Raw genomic sequence first — 15,480 nt, 5'->3', positions numbered from 1 at the left:
CACATCCCAACCCCTTATTCTTAAACAATTATTTCTCCACATACAACCTCTCACTTTCCAAGATATCATTAAACAATCTGGTAAAAAACACCACTGCCATTTCTCCTAAACACCTCTATGCTACCACAGGTATGTCATGTGGACCAACAGGCTTTCCAATATTCAACCTCTTCACAGCTATCCTTACTTCCTCCTTGGTAAGCTGTGCACATCCTGACTCACCATACTGACATCATCCAACCCTTTCCATTCTCTTCATTCATCAGCCACTCAAAGTACTCTGTCCATCTGCTCAACATACCTCCTCGCTTGTGAGCATGTTTGCCTCCTTATCCTTTATCACCCTTATCTGATGCACATCTTTCCTAGCTCAGTCCCTCTGTCTAGCCAACAGGTTCAGGTCCTATCATCCTTCCTTAGTGTCCAACCTGTCATACAAGTCATCATATGCCTCATCCTTAGACTTTGCCACCTCTCTCTTTGCCATGCACCTCATCTCCTTATACTCCCTGTCTACTTTCCTCATCTCTCCAACATTCCCACTCCTTCATCCCCAACCTCTTTCTCTGTATACTGTCCTATACTTCCTCAGTCCACCACCAGGTGTTCATGTACTCCTTCCTCCATCCACATCACACCAAGCACCTTTCTAGCCATCTCCCTTACTAGCACTGCTGTACTTACCCAGACATTTGGTATATCGTCACTGCCACCCAGTGCCGGTCTTAAATATTCCCTGAACTCCACCTCACAATCACCCTTTTCCAGTTCCCACCATCTGATCCATGGTGTTGCTCTCCCACTCCTCCTCTTCTTGATCAGCAACATCATCTTACAGACCAACAGTCTCTGCTGTCTAACTACAGTTTACCCTGTCACCACTTTACAGTCTCCAATCTCCTACATTGGATATATTCCACCTGTGTGCATCTTCCTCCAGTCTTGTATGTCATCTTATACTCCTACCTCTAGTTATAGTATGTATTCACTACAGCCATGTCCATCCTTTTGGAAAATCCACTACCATCTCATCGTCTGCATTCCTTTGCTTAACACCATACATACCCATCACTTCCTCATCCCCACTGTTCCCTTCACCAACATGGCCATTGAAATCTGTTGCAATCACCACTCTCTCACCCTCGGGTACAGTCATCACCATGTCATGCAACTGACTTCACATTTCCCTTACTCATCCACCACACAAGCAACTTGCGCAGCATATGCACTAACATTCATCATTACACCATCCATTTCTAGATTCATAAACATCACTCTATCAGACACTCATGTCATCGTCCAAAAACACTCTTGGCATACTGTTTCATCAGGATAACCCCTAACCCCTTTCCCCTTCCATCCACACCCTGATAGCACAATTTTGACCTCGCTCTGATTCACCTAGTCGTATTCCCCTTCCATCTAGCCTCTTGCACACACAATATATCCACCTTCCTCTGACCATCATATCAGTTAGCTCTATCCCTACACCAGTCATACTGCCAACATTAAAAGTTCTTACCCTCACTGCCACACTCCTAGCCTTTCTCCTCTCTTCCTGCCATATGAGTGTTGGACATCCTCCAAGGTATGTGTGTCAATGCAAAGGCTACTGTGCTATTGAATGACTCAACTGTGTTCAGCAATATTAAGACACTGTCACTAATTTTGTTCCATTGCCCCCCCCCATGTATGTGTGGCGTCCTACAGATGTCCTGCTCTAATGGGTTGAGAGGGATGACTGGGCAGCAACAGTGTGAATACAGTGTGCCATACTGACATAGAACAGAAATGTATATCAGGCATTACCTGTGCACATGTCAGTATGAGTAGGTATATCTGGCTGCCTCATAACAATGGTCATGGGATGCAAAATGTCAGTTAAATAAGATGTACATGTTGTACACGTATATAATCTTAGTTACTGTGCATCCAACAGAGTGACATTTCTACAGCTACTGGTTGTTGCACTGCCCTGACACAGCCATGGGTACTACAATAAGCATGAATAACTGTTTGAAACTGGAGAGGTGTCCAGCTGTGTTATGACTGTGTGTCCATGCCTACTACAAACAGTTAAATGAACACCAACATAGCTCTATGGACTCAGCAATTCCTTACTCATAAAACCTGCCTCCACCAAAGCAGAGTAATCCCCTTTGCTGGACAGCAGCAATACACAAACCACAGACTCCGTCCCTATATTGGCTGTACAGGGCAAATTAGGAGCTGGCACCAACTTGACATCAAATCGGCCTTTGATCAAGCATATAAGGTCACAGGTGGAGTACTGTAAGGCTAACTATGAGTACAAATTGGACACATCCACCAAGGCCAAGCCAATCACAAGGCCATCTTCACATATATCTGCAATCTCAAAGGCAACAAATCAACCCACCCTGTAATGTTGGTCAGTCAGACCACATGCACACACAACATAGCTATAGCCTACCTGCTGTAGATAGGTTTAGGGCAAACATCACCCCCTGGCTCAGCATCTCTATAGGTGGATATGCACAGCATACACACCCCTCCCCTCATCACCAGTGAGTAGATACATATTGCCTACTGAAAGGCAATAAATGTAACTATCCATGGGACCTGATAACATCACTAACCGCATACTACATGAACTCAGGCATGTGCTCCCAGCTCCATTACACACTGTAGTCACACCAAGCCTTGGCACCATCCACACCCCATCTGCATTGAAGATGGCCAGTATCATCCCTCTATACTGACATGAATGAGGAGTAGAGGATCATGAAATTAACTAGTCCTCACTGTGGGGAATATGACACACCAGGACCAGCAGTGCAATGCAAGCAGATACAGTGCTGATAGATTACAGGGCTATGTTGTGGTTGTGAGTGGTGGCTACTGGTATTCAATGTAGCTGTGCAGGTTCTGTACATACTGTTGCCAAATGTGTGAGGTCCTGTGATGCGTTTTCCTTTTTATTTCTTCGAGGTGCAATGTCACATTAGCAAAGGTCTACTTTCTCAGCGGCTGAGACAAATATAATCATAGAAGCCATACTACAGAACCATGGCATTATGTTTGGCCAGAGCCAGCAACATCTGTGGGGGAGGACTGACTGGCCTGTGGGATGACCTAGTCCACAGGATAAATGATGTCAGCCTGCACGCACGTACATATGAGCAGGTCTGGCATCATGCAAATTCTCTCATACACCATGCCCGGTAAAGGGCTGCTGCAGTAGCCAAGGACCACACAGCCACAGGTGGGGGAACAGCCATGTAGCCCCCACAGACACCCACCGAGGAGCTCCTCGGCAACCTTGGGGCACTCATCCCAGTACAACATCAGGGTACAGACCACCCACATGCTAAAGGTGGGTGGCACCCAGACAATGGACGAGGAGTGTACAGGTAAGGCCCCAGTGGAGATTACTAGACTACTGTAGCAGACATACTTGTATTTGTAGAGAACCTACATGCATATGTCAGGTCAGATTGCAGTTGTGGATGGGGTTTTCTAACACACAGAAGTGCACATATATGGTTAAGGACAGCAAATTGTGTCATATTGGGGGTTGTACTGTAAATGTGCATGCTGCATCCATCCTGTACCAATGCCACATGTGAGTCTGCTGACAATACTTCTCTCCCACAACTACCTAGGTCCATCCAGTCTGCATGTGGGACGACAGCCTGAAGCTGGTGAGTATGGAATTGTTCTGTTGTGACTTGCCAATACCCCAGGCATGTGAAGGCCATGCAATGTACCATGCACAAAACTGTCAATAATAGCCATACTGTTTTATATGCATGTTCACTTGTGGTGGGGTTAACTGCATTGCATCACAGCTGTCATGACAGGGGCCTATCTGAAGAGAATGTAACATCCCTGTAGCATACCTTACAACCTGTCAGTCTAAGACTTCTGGATAGAGACCAACAAAATGGGGGAACAAACCGCCTAAGGTAGGGACATGTGTGAAACATTACTCTCATACAGTGGATATAAACAGTGCATACATCCCAGTTAAGATGCCAAGTGTTTGTGATATATATACACAAATTGAGATCACAATATGTCAGTCCACACTTTCCCAACCTGTAATGTGACCTATGACATGTACAGTTCAGTTGTAAAACCAATCAATCTGTTGGGCACCAAGTATGGAGTATACAAACCTTACAATAAGCTGGATGCATATGTATGCACACCCTTCAAATAACATTTTATTGCAGCAGCTTGTGATTTACTGACAGTATTCAGTCTGCTTGGGTACACATCTGCCATCAAGTGAATGCACTCTGAGTAACACCAAATAACAGTCTGCTGTCCAAGTAGGATATTCATGACACTTGCTCAGTTGCCTGCAACAGCAACAGCCATGGCTTGCAGACAGCTAAAAAAAGCAGCAAAGGGATCTCATATTTGAAAGCTATCCATCAAGAATAGGGTACAACATTTCCACAGCATTGCATACACCATGGAACACAGTGGAGAAAGCTGTCAAAAGGTAGACTGAATATGGGACAACAGTGCTGTTGAAAAGATTTGACGTCCCTCCAACAATGATGACAAGACATGTCAAACCCTGGTCAGAGAGGCTGCCAGGAGACATACAGCAACACTGAGGGAGTTGCAGGAATCTCTTGCAAGTACTGGTGTTGTGTACTACATGTGAGAACACTCTCCCACATTCTGCATAATGCTGGCCTATGGGGTATGGTCAGAAGATGGAAGCATTTCCCCACACCAAAATAAATCCAGGGGTGGATACAATTTGCAATACAGCACATCAAGTCTATGTGTGAAAATGTGTTATGGTGTAATGAGACTATGGATTGACCTCACAGCCACAATACCAAAAGGTATGTGTGGTGCACAAGCAACAGTCCTCTTAACCTGAATACCAACATCCCAATGGTGCATCACGCTGGTGGCAGTAGCCTGCTGTGGGGATGCTGTTCCAAAGCTAGAACTGGGCCTGTAGTCACAGTGGTGTTAATTCAGAACAGTTCCAAATAACACCCATGTTTGGCCAAAATCCATCAGGTGTCTGCAAGAATGCTGAGGATGGGGAGGGGTGCCAGCCTTCAACATGACAAAGACCCAAAGCATATACCCAAAGCTACCTAAGAAAGGCCCCACCTGAACACACTAATTGTTATGGATTGGCCCAGCAAGAGCCTAGACCTACATCAGATAAGACATACCCCAGTGTGACCTGACGAGGGCTGTGCACATGAGCCGCCCTTGCAATCTGACAGAGTTGGGTGACCTTTGCATGGAAGAGTGGCCAAATAATGCCAAGTCAAGATGTGCCATGCTGATAGACACTTTCACAAGAAGAGTGAATGCTGTAAGTCATTTACAAGGTACTTCATTCAACAACATATCATTTTAAGGGTGTGCACACTTATGCAAACACCATATTATACATATTGCAGTCATTACATTTTACATGCAACAGATCTGTTTGTTTATTGATTGGATTGCACAGGTCATATGTCACATAAAAAGGTGGGCAACATATTTGAATGCATTCTTCCGGTGTCATCTCATATATTACAAGAACATGGCATGTTAACAGGGTTGTGTGCCCTTATCATACCCACTGTAAGCTTAGAAGGTTGGTGGTGTTACGGGAATTGTGACCATACATTTACTGCTGGTTTGGAGGTCTGACACTCAAATGTATGTCATTAATCAGTGATGTCACTCCTCAGATCATACCAATAATGTATCATCGAAACACAGGGGTTGTGAGAAACAGAGCAAGCATATGAGCCAGACATCTATACATCCTGCGAGGATCTGTACAGTTGTGAGGTATTTTCTATACAGCAATGATGTGTACATGGGTGCAGTCTGTGCTGGGGAAGGGTCATCACCTACTAACACTAATCACGTATTCCAGAGCTCTATACTGTTAGTTAAATGTAGTAAAACTGGCTCAATTGATGATGTTGAGGGTCGTGTGTCATGCATGTCACCATTTGGGTACAGTGTGGTCTGTGTAACAGATTTATGCTACCTCACCTGCAAGTGTGTGTGTGTGTGTGTGTGTGTGTGTGTGTGTGTGTGTGTGTGTGTGTGTGTGTGTGTGTGTACCAGCCAACCTCAGAGTGCAGGTATTAATGTACATATGTTGTCTTCCCCTCACAGGTGTCTATGGAGTTTGGGTTCCCTCCCGCTTGGAAACTGATGACATTATCTCTGCAGACTCTCACAATGACAGGAATAGTGAGGTACAGGTGGGGCTGAATCTGTGCCATTGGTTGGCATCCCAGTTTTGTCCACACCATCCCCGCACACAGTGACAATGCGCATATATATGCCAGCACCAGTGGCCACAGATAATGGACAGTTGGCAGGTGGTGGCATGGAACAGACTAGTGTGGTGACTATGGCAGGTGTGAGTGTAGACAATGGCCATATCTAGAATGCAGGTGAGGTCCCACACAGGCAGATGAACAGTGGGTGCTTGCAGGAGGACTGCTGCTTGTCAATCTGCTGTCGCAAGTGCCACAGCAAGAGTCACCAGACGCATGTTTTGGACTGTCATGGATGCACAGGCATGCTGGGAGATGGGCATCGGCCATGTGGACATAGGGGACGTGCACCTTCACACTCCCGGTGTGGCAGTGACGCAGCACTACCGAAGGGCGGTTGCTGTCCACATCACACCAGAGCAGACCAAGGGCACGTGGTCCTGTTTGGTCCCATAAGGGACATGAATCCAGCAGACAGAAGTCACCATCAGGAAGCAGTACTGTATCTGGACTTGGGCCTGGTGGTGCCATTGATATCCCTGGCAGGAACAGTTCCCATATCCGTGGCTGAAGACAGTGAACTGGACACCCTGCCATGTATGGTCCACAACTGTCCAATGTACCCCTGTGTAGGGTGGCCACATGGCGTGACTATGTCCATACATACACACAGACATCTATATCACAGGCAGGTCAATTCCAGACACACACAGCACCTCTGCACAGCCCATCTATTGGATACCCTCCCAAACACATACACAATATCAACTGTATGGCCCAGCCTAGGCCTCTGGCAAACCTACACCACACCCTGTGCATACGATGATACCTATGCCACTTCCATGTCAACCATACCATCGATGCAGGGACATGCTAACATGGTTCTCATGCACAGGGTGAATACAGCACAGTGTAGCTAAGTAAACACTATGTAAGGTACTGTCTGCTTGCATTTGTTATGGGTACACATACAGGTGTATGTACCTTATTAGCCAGGATGCATTATTGATGTTAGTACCACTGACTGAATGCAGTCTGACATGCTGTATTCTGTTTGTGTTTCAGGTGTCTGTGTGTCTGCAGGCTGTGTCCCTGCAGACATTCCCAAGAGGGAGTATGGCAGAGTGGGAATACACCAACCTTGTCATAGGCAAGGTGCAGCTTTACATGTACATATATCAGTGTGTATGCATGCAACAATGTGTCAGGGACACTGTTGTCAGATAGTGTGACCTTGCATACATATCCCTTGTTACAGACAGGTAGCCTTCAGACATGCCAGCTCAGTGTTGTGTAGTACCACAGGCTCATACATACGGAACAGGTTACTGCAGTACTGTCAGCACGTCCCTCACAATCATAGCCATTACATTAACTGCAAGAGATTCACCTGTCAACACCTGTTGGCCATGCCATTTCTTTCAAATACACTCAGCCCTGATGCAGTTGATGAGGGCGTGCATGATACGATGTATGACAGATTTGTGGTATGTATTCCTGAGTTCAATGGGAGGAACAGGGAAACAAAATGGTATATCCTTTGCATACACACAGTAAGGACTAACACAGGGGATGAGCACACAGTAGCAAACACAGTTGGCAACAGACAGATTAGTAAACCTACATTTCCATCTTGATGTACTGTACTACTACTACTACTACTACTACTACTACTACATACACATGACATGCCCCACATAGATTATACGCATGGGACATAACACACTACCTCTTACAACGTGTAATGTTCTGAATGCCTTCATGAATGGTGAGATAACTCACTATTTTATTTATTTATTTATTTATTGCAGTTGGTTTACCAGGATAGTCCATTGGGCCAAAAAGAACCCATTTTCAATGGAGTCCTGGGGAGAAAAGCTCCAAGACAAAATGTACATTCAACATTTGACAGTGACAATGTAGGTACAGAGAGATATTAATACTACGTAGGCAGAAATAAAAATACAACTTATCAAACACAGAATAGCAGTAATAACAGTTAATACATTGAAAGAAACATGCTAGTAATAGAACAAATGTAAACAGCAATACAGATTAGAGAACAAACATAGTAACTAAATAAAAGTAGGATGTGATACTGAAAGAAATTAGGTAGAGTTAGTTATGTAGGGTGGGAGCAGGCTCCTGCACTTCAAATAGCCGAATAGTTTTGCACTTCAACAGTTGTATCAGCATGATCAGCACTAGAAATAGGATGTGGAGTCATGTATTGCTCCTAAAAGCCTGGACAAGTTATAGTGTAGCAGATGTTGTATCAGCATGATGTTTCAGTCAGGTATGATGCCTAATGCTGGCATGTGTGTCACTACACTCACTGTGGCCGATTTGGCAACAATATCACAAACAAGGGCACTGTTAAGGAACACAGACCACATATAGGTTGCAAACATCTGGATATTCCATAGACATCTGCACAGAGGACTGGTATAGCGTGCACAATGGTTTAACAGGCTGCATGTGAGGCAGATACCGTTATCACGCTGTATAAAGAAATGCCATTTGGAGGTGGTAAACAGGCGTGGATGGTACACAAATCAAAAGGGTATCAGCCAAATAGGATATGATCTTCACCCAAAGACAGACACACACAAACACACACACACACACACACACACACACACACACACACACACACACACACACTTGCCAGTATTGAGATTAGAACCTCTGCCTATCTAGTTATTTGTACTATAGTGCCATGCAGTTATCACACATGCTACATAGCTTACTGGGCTGACAATTGGCCAAAGGTGCTGATAACTGCACAGCTGAGGTAAACTGTTACAGGTGCCAGAAAATCTGCCTTCAGTTTTCCCTTTAGATCTTGCTAGTTCTTTCTCTCCTGCACTTCAAATAGCCTAATAGTTTTGCACTTCAACAGTTTTTTTTTATCAATTATTCTAGAACACCTGAGAGCCATCAGTAGTAGTCATTCCTCTCGGAATTGGCTCCAGTAATTAGTAGTTGTGAACACCCCTCCTGGCATGATTAAAGTGCAGTCCTCTGTGCTTTTGCCCATTAATCTAGTGCAACTGGGCATTCTGAGGCACTGTTGCAACTGCCTTATGTACACAGATAAACCCTCTCCTCTAAACTCCCAAAACTCAGACTTGTGAGAGATACTCCTATATTACTGAATTGGAAGATATGCACTCTCCAGTGAAGACTGGACAAGCTGGTCAAGAGGAGAAGGATCAATACCCAAAACACACCACATGGAACACATAACCCTCCAGAAACACCCACTATCACAACTCTGACATAGAAACAATAACCACACACCCACCTTCACAGAGGCACTCAGTAGACATTTACTCAAACAGCGGAGACCACCAAGACAGCGACCCACTCGGGTCTATATCAGAAGTGCGAACTTTCAAAAGGTCGAGTCTCATATGGTTGACACCATATAAGTGAACTTTTGAAAGCTCACAAGTTTCAATGGAGATCGCTGTAGGGAATATTTTCCTTTACTTCACTATAGTGCAATCTCGGAATTGGTATATTTAAGTAGTGGGGGGTGTGGGGGTGCAGGGCGGTTTGTTCCCCTGCTCAGAGCATTCAGGCAGGTTTTTTTTTTATTTTTGTTTATTTTTATTATATGTTTTAAAGCTTGGTCATATAGTGTTGATCATATGAGCGTCAAAGTTTTAAAACTTCAAGCATATAGGTTCATAGGTAGGTAATTAGGCTATCTGCCCGAAGTCATTTATAAGCCTAGCCAGAATGTGTTGGCTTTCGCCGCTCCCTTAGATTAGTTCCCTGAGCCTCTGTCCAGCAGAGCCGCTAAAGTGATCCCCAGGGTAAACATTCGGTTTCCCATCCACTCATCAAGGTTTATCTTGAAGGGTCTTAGCGAGCTCTGCCTAATGTAGATTGGAATCTTACTCCAAACCATGGGAAGTCTCTGGGACAGGAATCTATCCCTCCAGCACATCCTATTTATTGCTGTGGTGATGTTTAGATCCCTAGAGCGTGGGGCTCGAGGGGATATGGTTTTCTTTAGGTGGAGCATGTCCATCAATTCTGGGTTGGACATGGCCATGTATGTCAGGCAGAGATCACCTCTGAGTAGGCGGTATGCAACCGAGTACAGCTGGAGTTTCTTCAGTCGAGCTGCATAGGGCATCTGTTTGAGGCCAGTGATCCTCTTGGTGAGGTACTTCTGTAGTCTTTCCAGATGTTGCTATGTTGGGTCTGATGAGTGATGAGTAGAGGGGCACAATGACCTCTTTTTTGATCTGGATGCGAACAATGACCTCTTTTTTGATCTAGATGCGAACCCTTTTGTGATTAGGTGGGCCGCATAGAAGGATTTTCTAACCACTTTGGCAATGTGATTATCAAAGGAGAGATTACTATCTACTTAGGTCCCCAGATCCCTTATTACGTCTTCGGTATTTAGGGGACTACCACCTATGTGGTAGTTTGTGGGTACTTTGTTTTTTCCAAAGGGGATGACTATGGACTTTTTGGCATTTAGCTTGAGGCCATGATTTTGACACCAGGTATCCATCTCAGTGAGACTCTTTTGGAGGATGTCTGTGTCAGCCGGAGAGTCAATTATAGCCCCTATCTTGTAGTCGTCTGCAAACTTGGTCCGCCATAGTCCTCCTGTGCTTGCCTGCACCTCTGAGAAGTAAATGCTGAACAGGAGGGGTCCTAGGACTGAGCCCTGGGGAATGCCACTTGTAACCAATTTAGAGTTGGATCTAGCTCCCGCAACTCTCTCCATGTGGGTTTTGTCCCTGAGCCAGTTGGCAGCCCATATTGTGACGTAGGGGTTTATGTTTAGGCTGGTGAGCTTGTCTATAATACCAGAATGGGAAATGGTGTCGAAGGCCTTTGCGAGGACTAGGTAGGCTGTGTGTGCCACCTTTCCCTCATCTATAGCCTTGGTAACTGTCTCAAAAAAGTCCACCAGGTTTAGGAGGCATGACCTGCCCTTAAAGCCGAACTGGGTAGGGTCCAGTGCTTGAAGGTTCCCAATGTCTCTTTTAATGAGTTCTATGATGATGTGCTCCATAGCCTTGCAGACCAAGCTAGTCAGGCTTATAGGGTGATAGTTCCCAGGGTCTGTTGTGGCTCCACCTTTCTGGAATGGAATAACCATTGCTGTGTGCCAATCTATGGGTTCATAGCCTGTGGAGAGGCTAAGTTTGAATAGTGTGTTTAGGTGAGGGGTTAGCTCGTCTTTGAGCTCGTGTAGGACGCAGCCTGGGACACCGTCCGGTCCCACTGATGCTGTGTTTCTGGCTTTGGAGAGGGCTGTTTTAACCTGAGTGTCTGTGATTTCAGGGGGTCTACATTCTTCTGGTATGGTTATGGGCCCTTTTGGGGGTGAGCGGGGGGCTGAAGTTTGCACTGAACCGGTCTGCAAGGATGTTAGTGATATCTGTCAGTTCAGTATATTTTGTGCCATTCTGCACTAGCTCTGAGCACATCTGAGCATTACCACTTAGATTCTTGACATAGCTAAATAATGCCTTGTGGTTATCTTTGGAGTCCTTGCCAATTATTCTTTTGAAGCTCGCCTTGGATGATTTTATGAGGGATCATAGTTTCTTGCTGATACTGATCAGGGATGTCTTCCCTTCTTGGGATTTTACTCTTTTCTGTACTAGTTTCCTCCTTCTATTGTATAATATCTATAATATAGACCCACCCACTCAACCAACAAAACACAGCACACACCACAGGACACATATCTCACCTGCACAGTGTGCCCCTCAACCTATGCCCCAAAGGCCAACCACCTTGCCTGATACAGTAATCATACGTGAATCAATAGTGAGGCACACAGATATCCCACTCAATAGGTTGGACATGGAGGAGGTAACAGTCCAGGTGTCAAGAGTCCGACAAATAACACACCCAGTCAGGTCACTCCACAACAACTACAAGTATTATTCTGTCATTGTCCATGTACGTGTGAATGACCTGAGATGCACCTTCATGGACTATATGAAAAGAGAAATGGTCAAGTTCTCAGATTATGTGGGCCAGGCAGGTATGACAGTAGCCCTGAGCAGTATACTACTGTCACCCAGAATGATACTACAGTAGAAACAACAAATGATTGATTTCAACTGGCTTACGTGTCTGCTGTCACTCTCATGGGATCCAGTATCTGTCTGCTTGGGATGACATGATTGATAGACTGTGATGGCTTGCCAGAGATGGCCCTGCATCTGTCACTCCTGGGTTTCCAGGTACTGACCAAGTGTCTTGCCACCCATGTAGTGCCTTTTTAGGCAGTGTTCCAAATCAAATTACCTCCGTAACAGCTATACAAATATGCAATCTGAAGGTCTTGCTGCTCAACACTAGACATTTACATCTCGAGATGCAGCCACTCGAAGAACTCCTCAAAATGGAGAACACTGACATTTGTACTGTAACGGAGACCTGGCATACAGCAGCAGACAGCACCCCTGCACTACCAGCCTATAACTCATTTCACACCTGTCCGCCTCCAAAACATGGACCACAGCCTATAAAGGTGGTGGTGTCTCCAACTCATTCCCTCCAGTACAGCACTTTTGAGTATGTGCCTTTAACTCCCAGTGGGTGTGGCTTATGCCATTAAAAAATGAAATTATCACCTTACAGTTCTAGAAAATACTCATTGAGAGAGGTCAAATATCGATACAGTTGTGTTTGCCATCACATATGCTTTGAGACAAAATATCCTGGTACCTTGTATGTAACATGGTTTTGGAATTATTAATGCAAATATGAGCAATCAGTATTTGGCGCCTAGAGGAGCAGTAGGAGTTAACTGCAGAAGACTCCTGAAGGAGCACTCGGCTGTAATGAGTTAACAGATATGCACACATCCAGAGTAGTATCCCAGCATAATGCATCTGAGATACTTCAGGTACAACTGACATTGGGTAATAGTGGAATCCAGGTCAGAGCCTGCTATAGGTCTACACCCATGTCCCTAGACTCTCGATCCACATTCCTCAACCCCTGGAAACTATCAAGGTCCAACTCAACACTCTCATACTAGGAGAGTTCAATTACCCCTCCATCAACTGGGTAAGATACTCAAGCACCAATACACTGGCTCAACGCTTCCTGGAATTCATCAGTTCCAATGCCCTGGACCAGCTCATTCTGACACCCAGTAGAGGAAGCAATATCATTGACCTGTGTTGATTACTAACATACAGGACCATTGCTTGACACCTGTAGTCAATCACTACCTGGTCAGATCCAACATAGAGTAATCACCATGGAAATCCACATCTCACACACACCCTCTGCAAAGGTAACAAATTTGAAAAATTTCTCCAAAGCTAACTTTGGACTCATAAGAACAGAGGTGGCTAACTTCACAGCACCCATGTCAATGGAAAATGTCTGCATGACTGACGAATCATGCACAAATGCACTGTACAAGCATGTACATCAATGCATGGAACTAGTCAAACCCAACAAAACCATAACACTCTCTTTCAGACACTGGAGGTCATTCTTGTGGTCCCCTGCCATTAATAACCTGTACAACAGAAGGAAGAAATGGTTGAGAAAAAGGTAGAGTCCCAAGAGTGGTAAAACTCCCTTATTAGCCTCAACAACAAGTTGAGATCCCTCGTGAACTCATCTAAAGCCACCTATGATGGCAGAATAGCAGCAGACACTGACAACAATCACAAATCCTTTGTTAGTGATATCAAGAACCTCCACACCAACACCCAGAAATGCTCCGAGTTACTGCACAATGCTACCTCCTATACTGAACCGACAGATATTGCTAACATTCTTGCCAACATATTCAGTGCCAGCTTTATCCCTCCCTCCCCCTCTTGGGGAACAAGCAGAATGCCAGAAGAATGCCAGGCACCCAGGATTACTGCCGCCCAGGTTAAACCTGCATTATCCACGGGCAAGAATACAGCTTCCATGGGACCCCACATTATTCCTGGCTGTGTTCTACATGAACTACAAAGATACCTGGCACCACATCTGTGTGCCCTGTTCAGTCACAGCCTCACCTCAGGCTTTGTCCCTCCCACATGGCGCACTGCTACAATCATCCCTTTCCATAAAGGTGTAGCAACTACAGACCCTGGGAATTATCAGCCCATTAGCCTGACGAGTCTGATGATATGTACAGCTTTGGAGTGCATCAGAGACCTGGTCGACAAACATACAGGTAATCTTCTAACTCTGGACCCCACACAGTTTGGCTTTGTGAAAGGTAGATCGTGCCTGCTCAACCTGGTTGACTTCTTTGAGTCAGTCACCAGGGCTGTTTATGACAGTAAGGCACTGCATACAGCCTATATCAATCTGGCCAAGGTTCTTGATACCATTCCTCAGTCAGGAATTATGGATGAACCCACCAAACTAGGCATCAACCCCTATATCACTAGGGGGGTTACAAATTGGCTCACAGATAGAACACACAGTGTGAAAGTAGCAAGCTCCAAATCAGACTGCCAGCCAGTCATGAGTGGAGTCCCACAGGGATCAGTCCTGGTTACTCTCCTATTCAGCATGCACTTCTCAGGAGTCCAGGCCAACACAAAGGAACTCTGGCTGAGCAAGTTCACAGACAACTGCAAGCAGGGAGCCATCATTAACTCCACAAGTGATGCAGACATCCTACAGAAAGGCCTCACTGAGACCACTGACTGGTGTGGAAACCATGGCCTGAAGCTTAACACCACAAAATGCATCATCAGCCCCTTTGGTAAAATCTCATTTCCCACTAAGTACCACATTGATGGGAGCCCACTGAACACTGTAGGTGTTATAAGAGATATGGGAACACAGGTTGACAGCAACCTCTCCTTTACATTAACCACCACATTGCCACTGTAGTCAGGAAATCCTCCTATGTGGCACATCTCATTACCAAGGGTTTTGCATCCAGGAAGAAGGAGGTCATCATCTCTGTGTACTCTTCCCTCATTACACCAGTCATCAAGTATAATGGCCCATTTGGCATGTACTTCACTGGACACCTGCAATAGCTGGTGAGGCCACAGAAGTACCTCACAACGAGGATCCTAGGCATTAAACACATGTCCTACACAGAGAAACTCAAGAGGCTCCAGCTATCCTCAGTCTCATATCACCTACTTAAGAGGCAATCTCTGCTTGACTTGCAAAGCCATTTCTGACCCAGCTCTTTTACAAATGCTACATCTAAAGACATCCCAATCTCTCTGCACTACACACTGCAGGGACCTTG

This window comes from Protopterus annectens, chromosome 1.part1 (genome assembly GCF_019279795.1).
Source record: "Protopterus annectens isolate FY-2018-M chromosome 1.part1, PAN1.0, whole genome shotgun sequence".
Classification (NCBI taxonomy): domain Eukaryota; kingdom Metazoa; phylum Chordata; order Ceratodontiformes; family Protopteridae; genus Protopterus; species Protopterus annectens.
Note: the sequence above shows the minus strand (reverse complement) of the source record.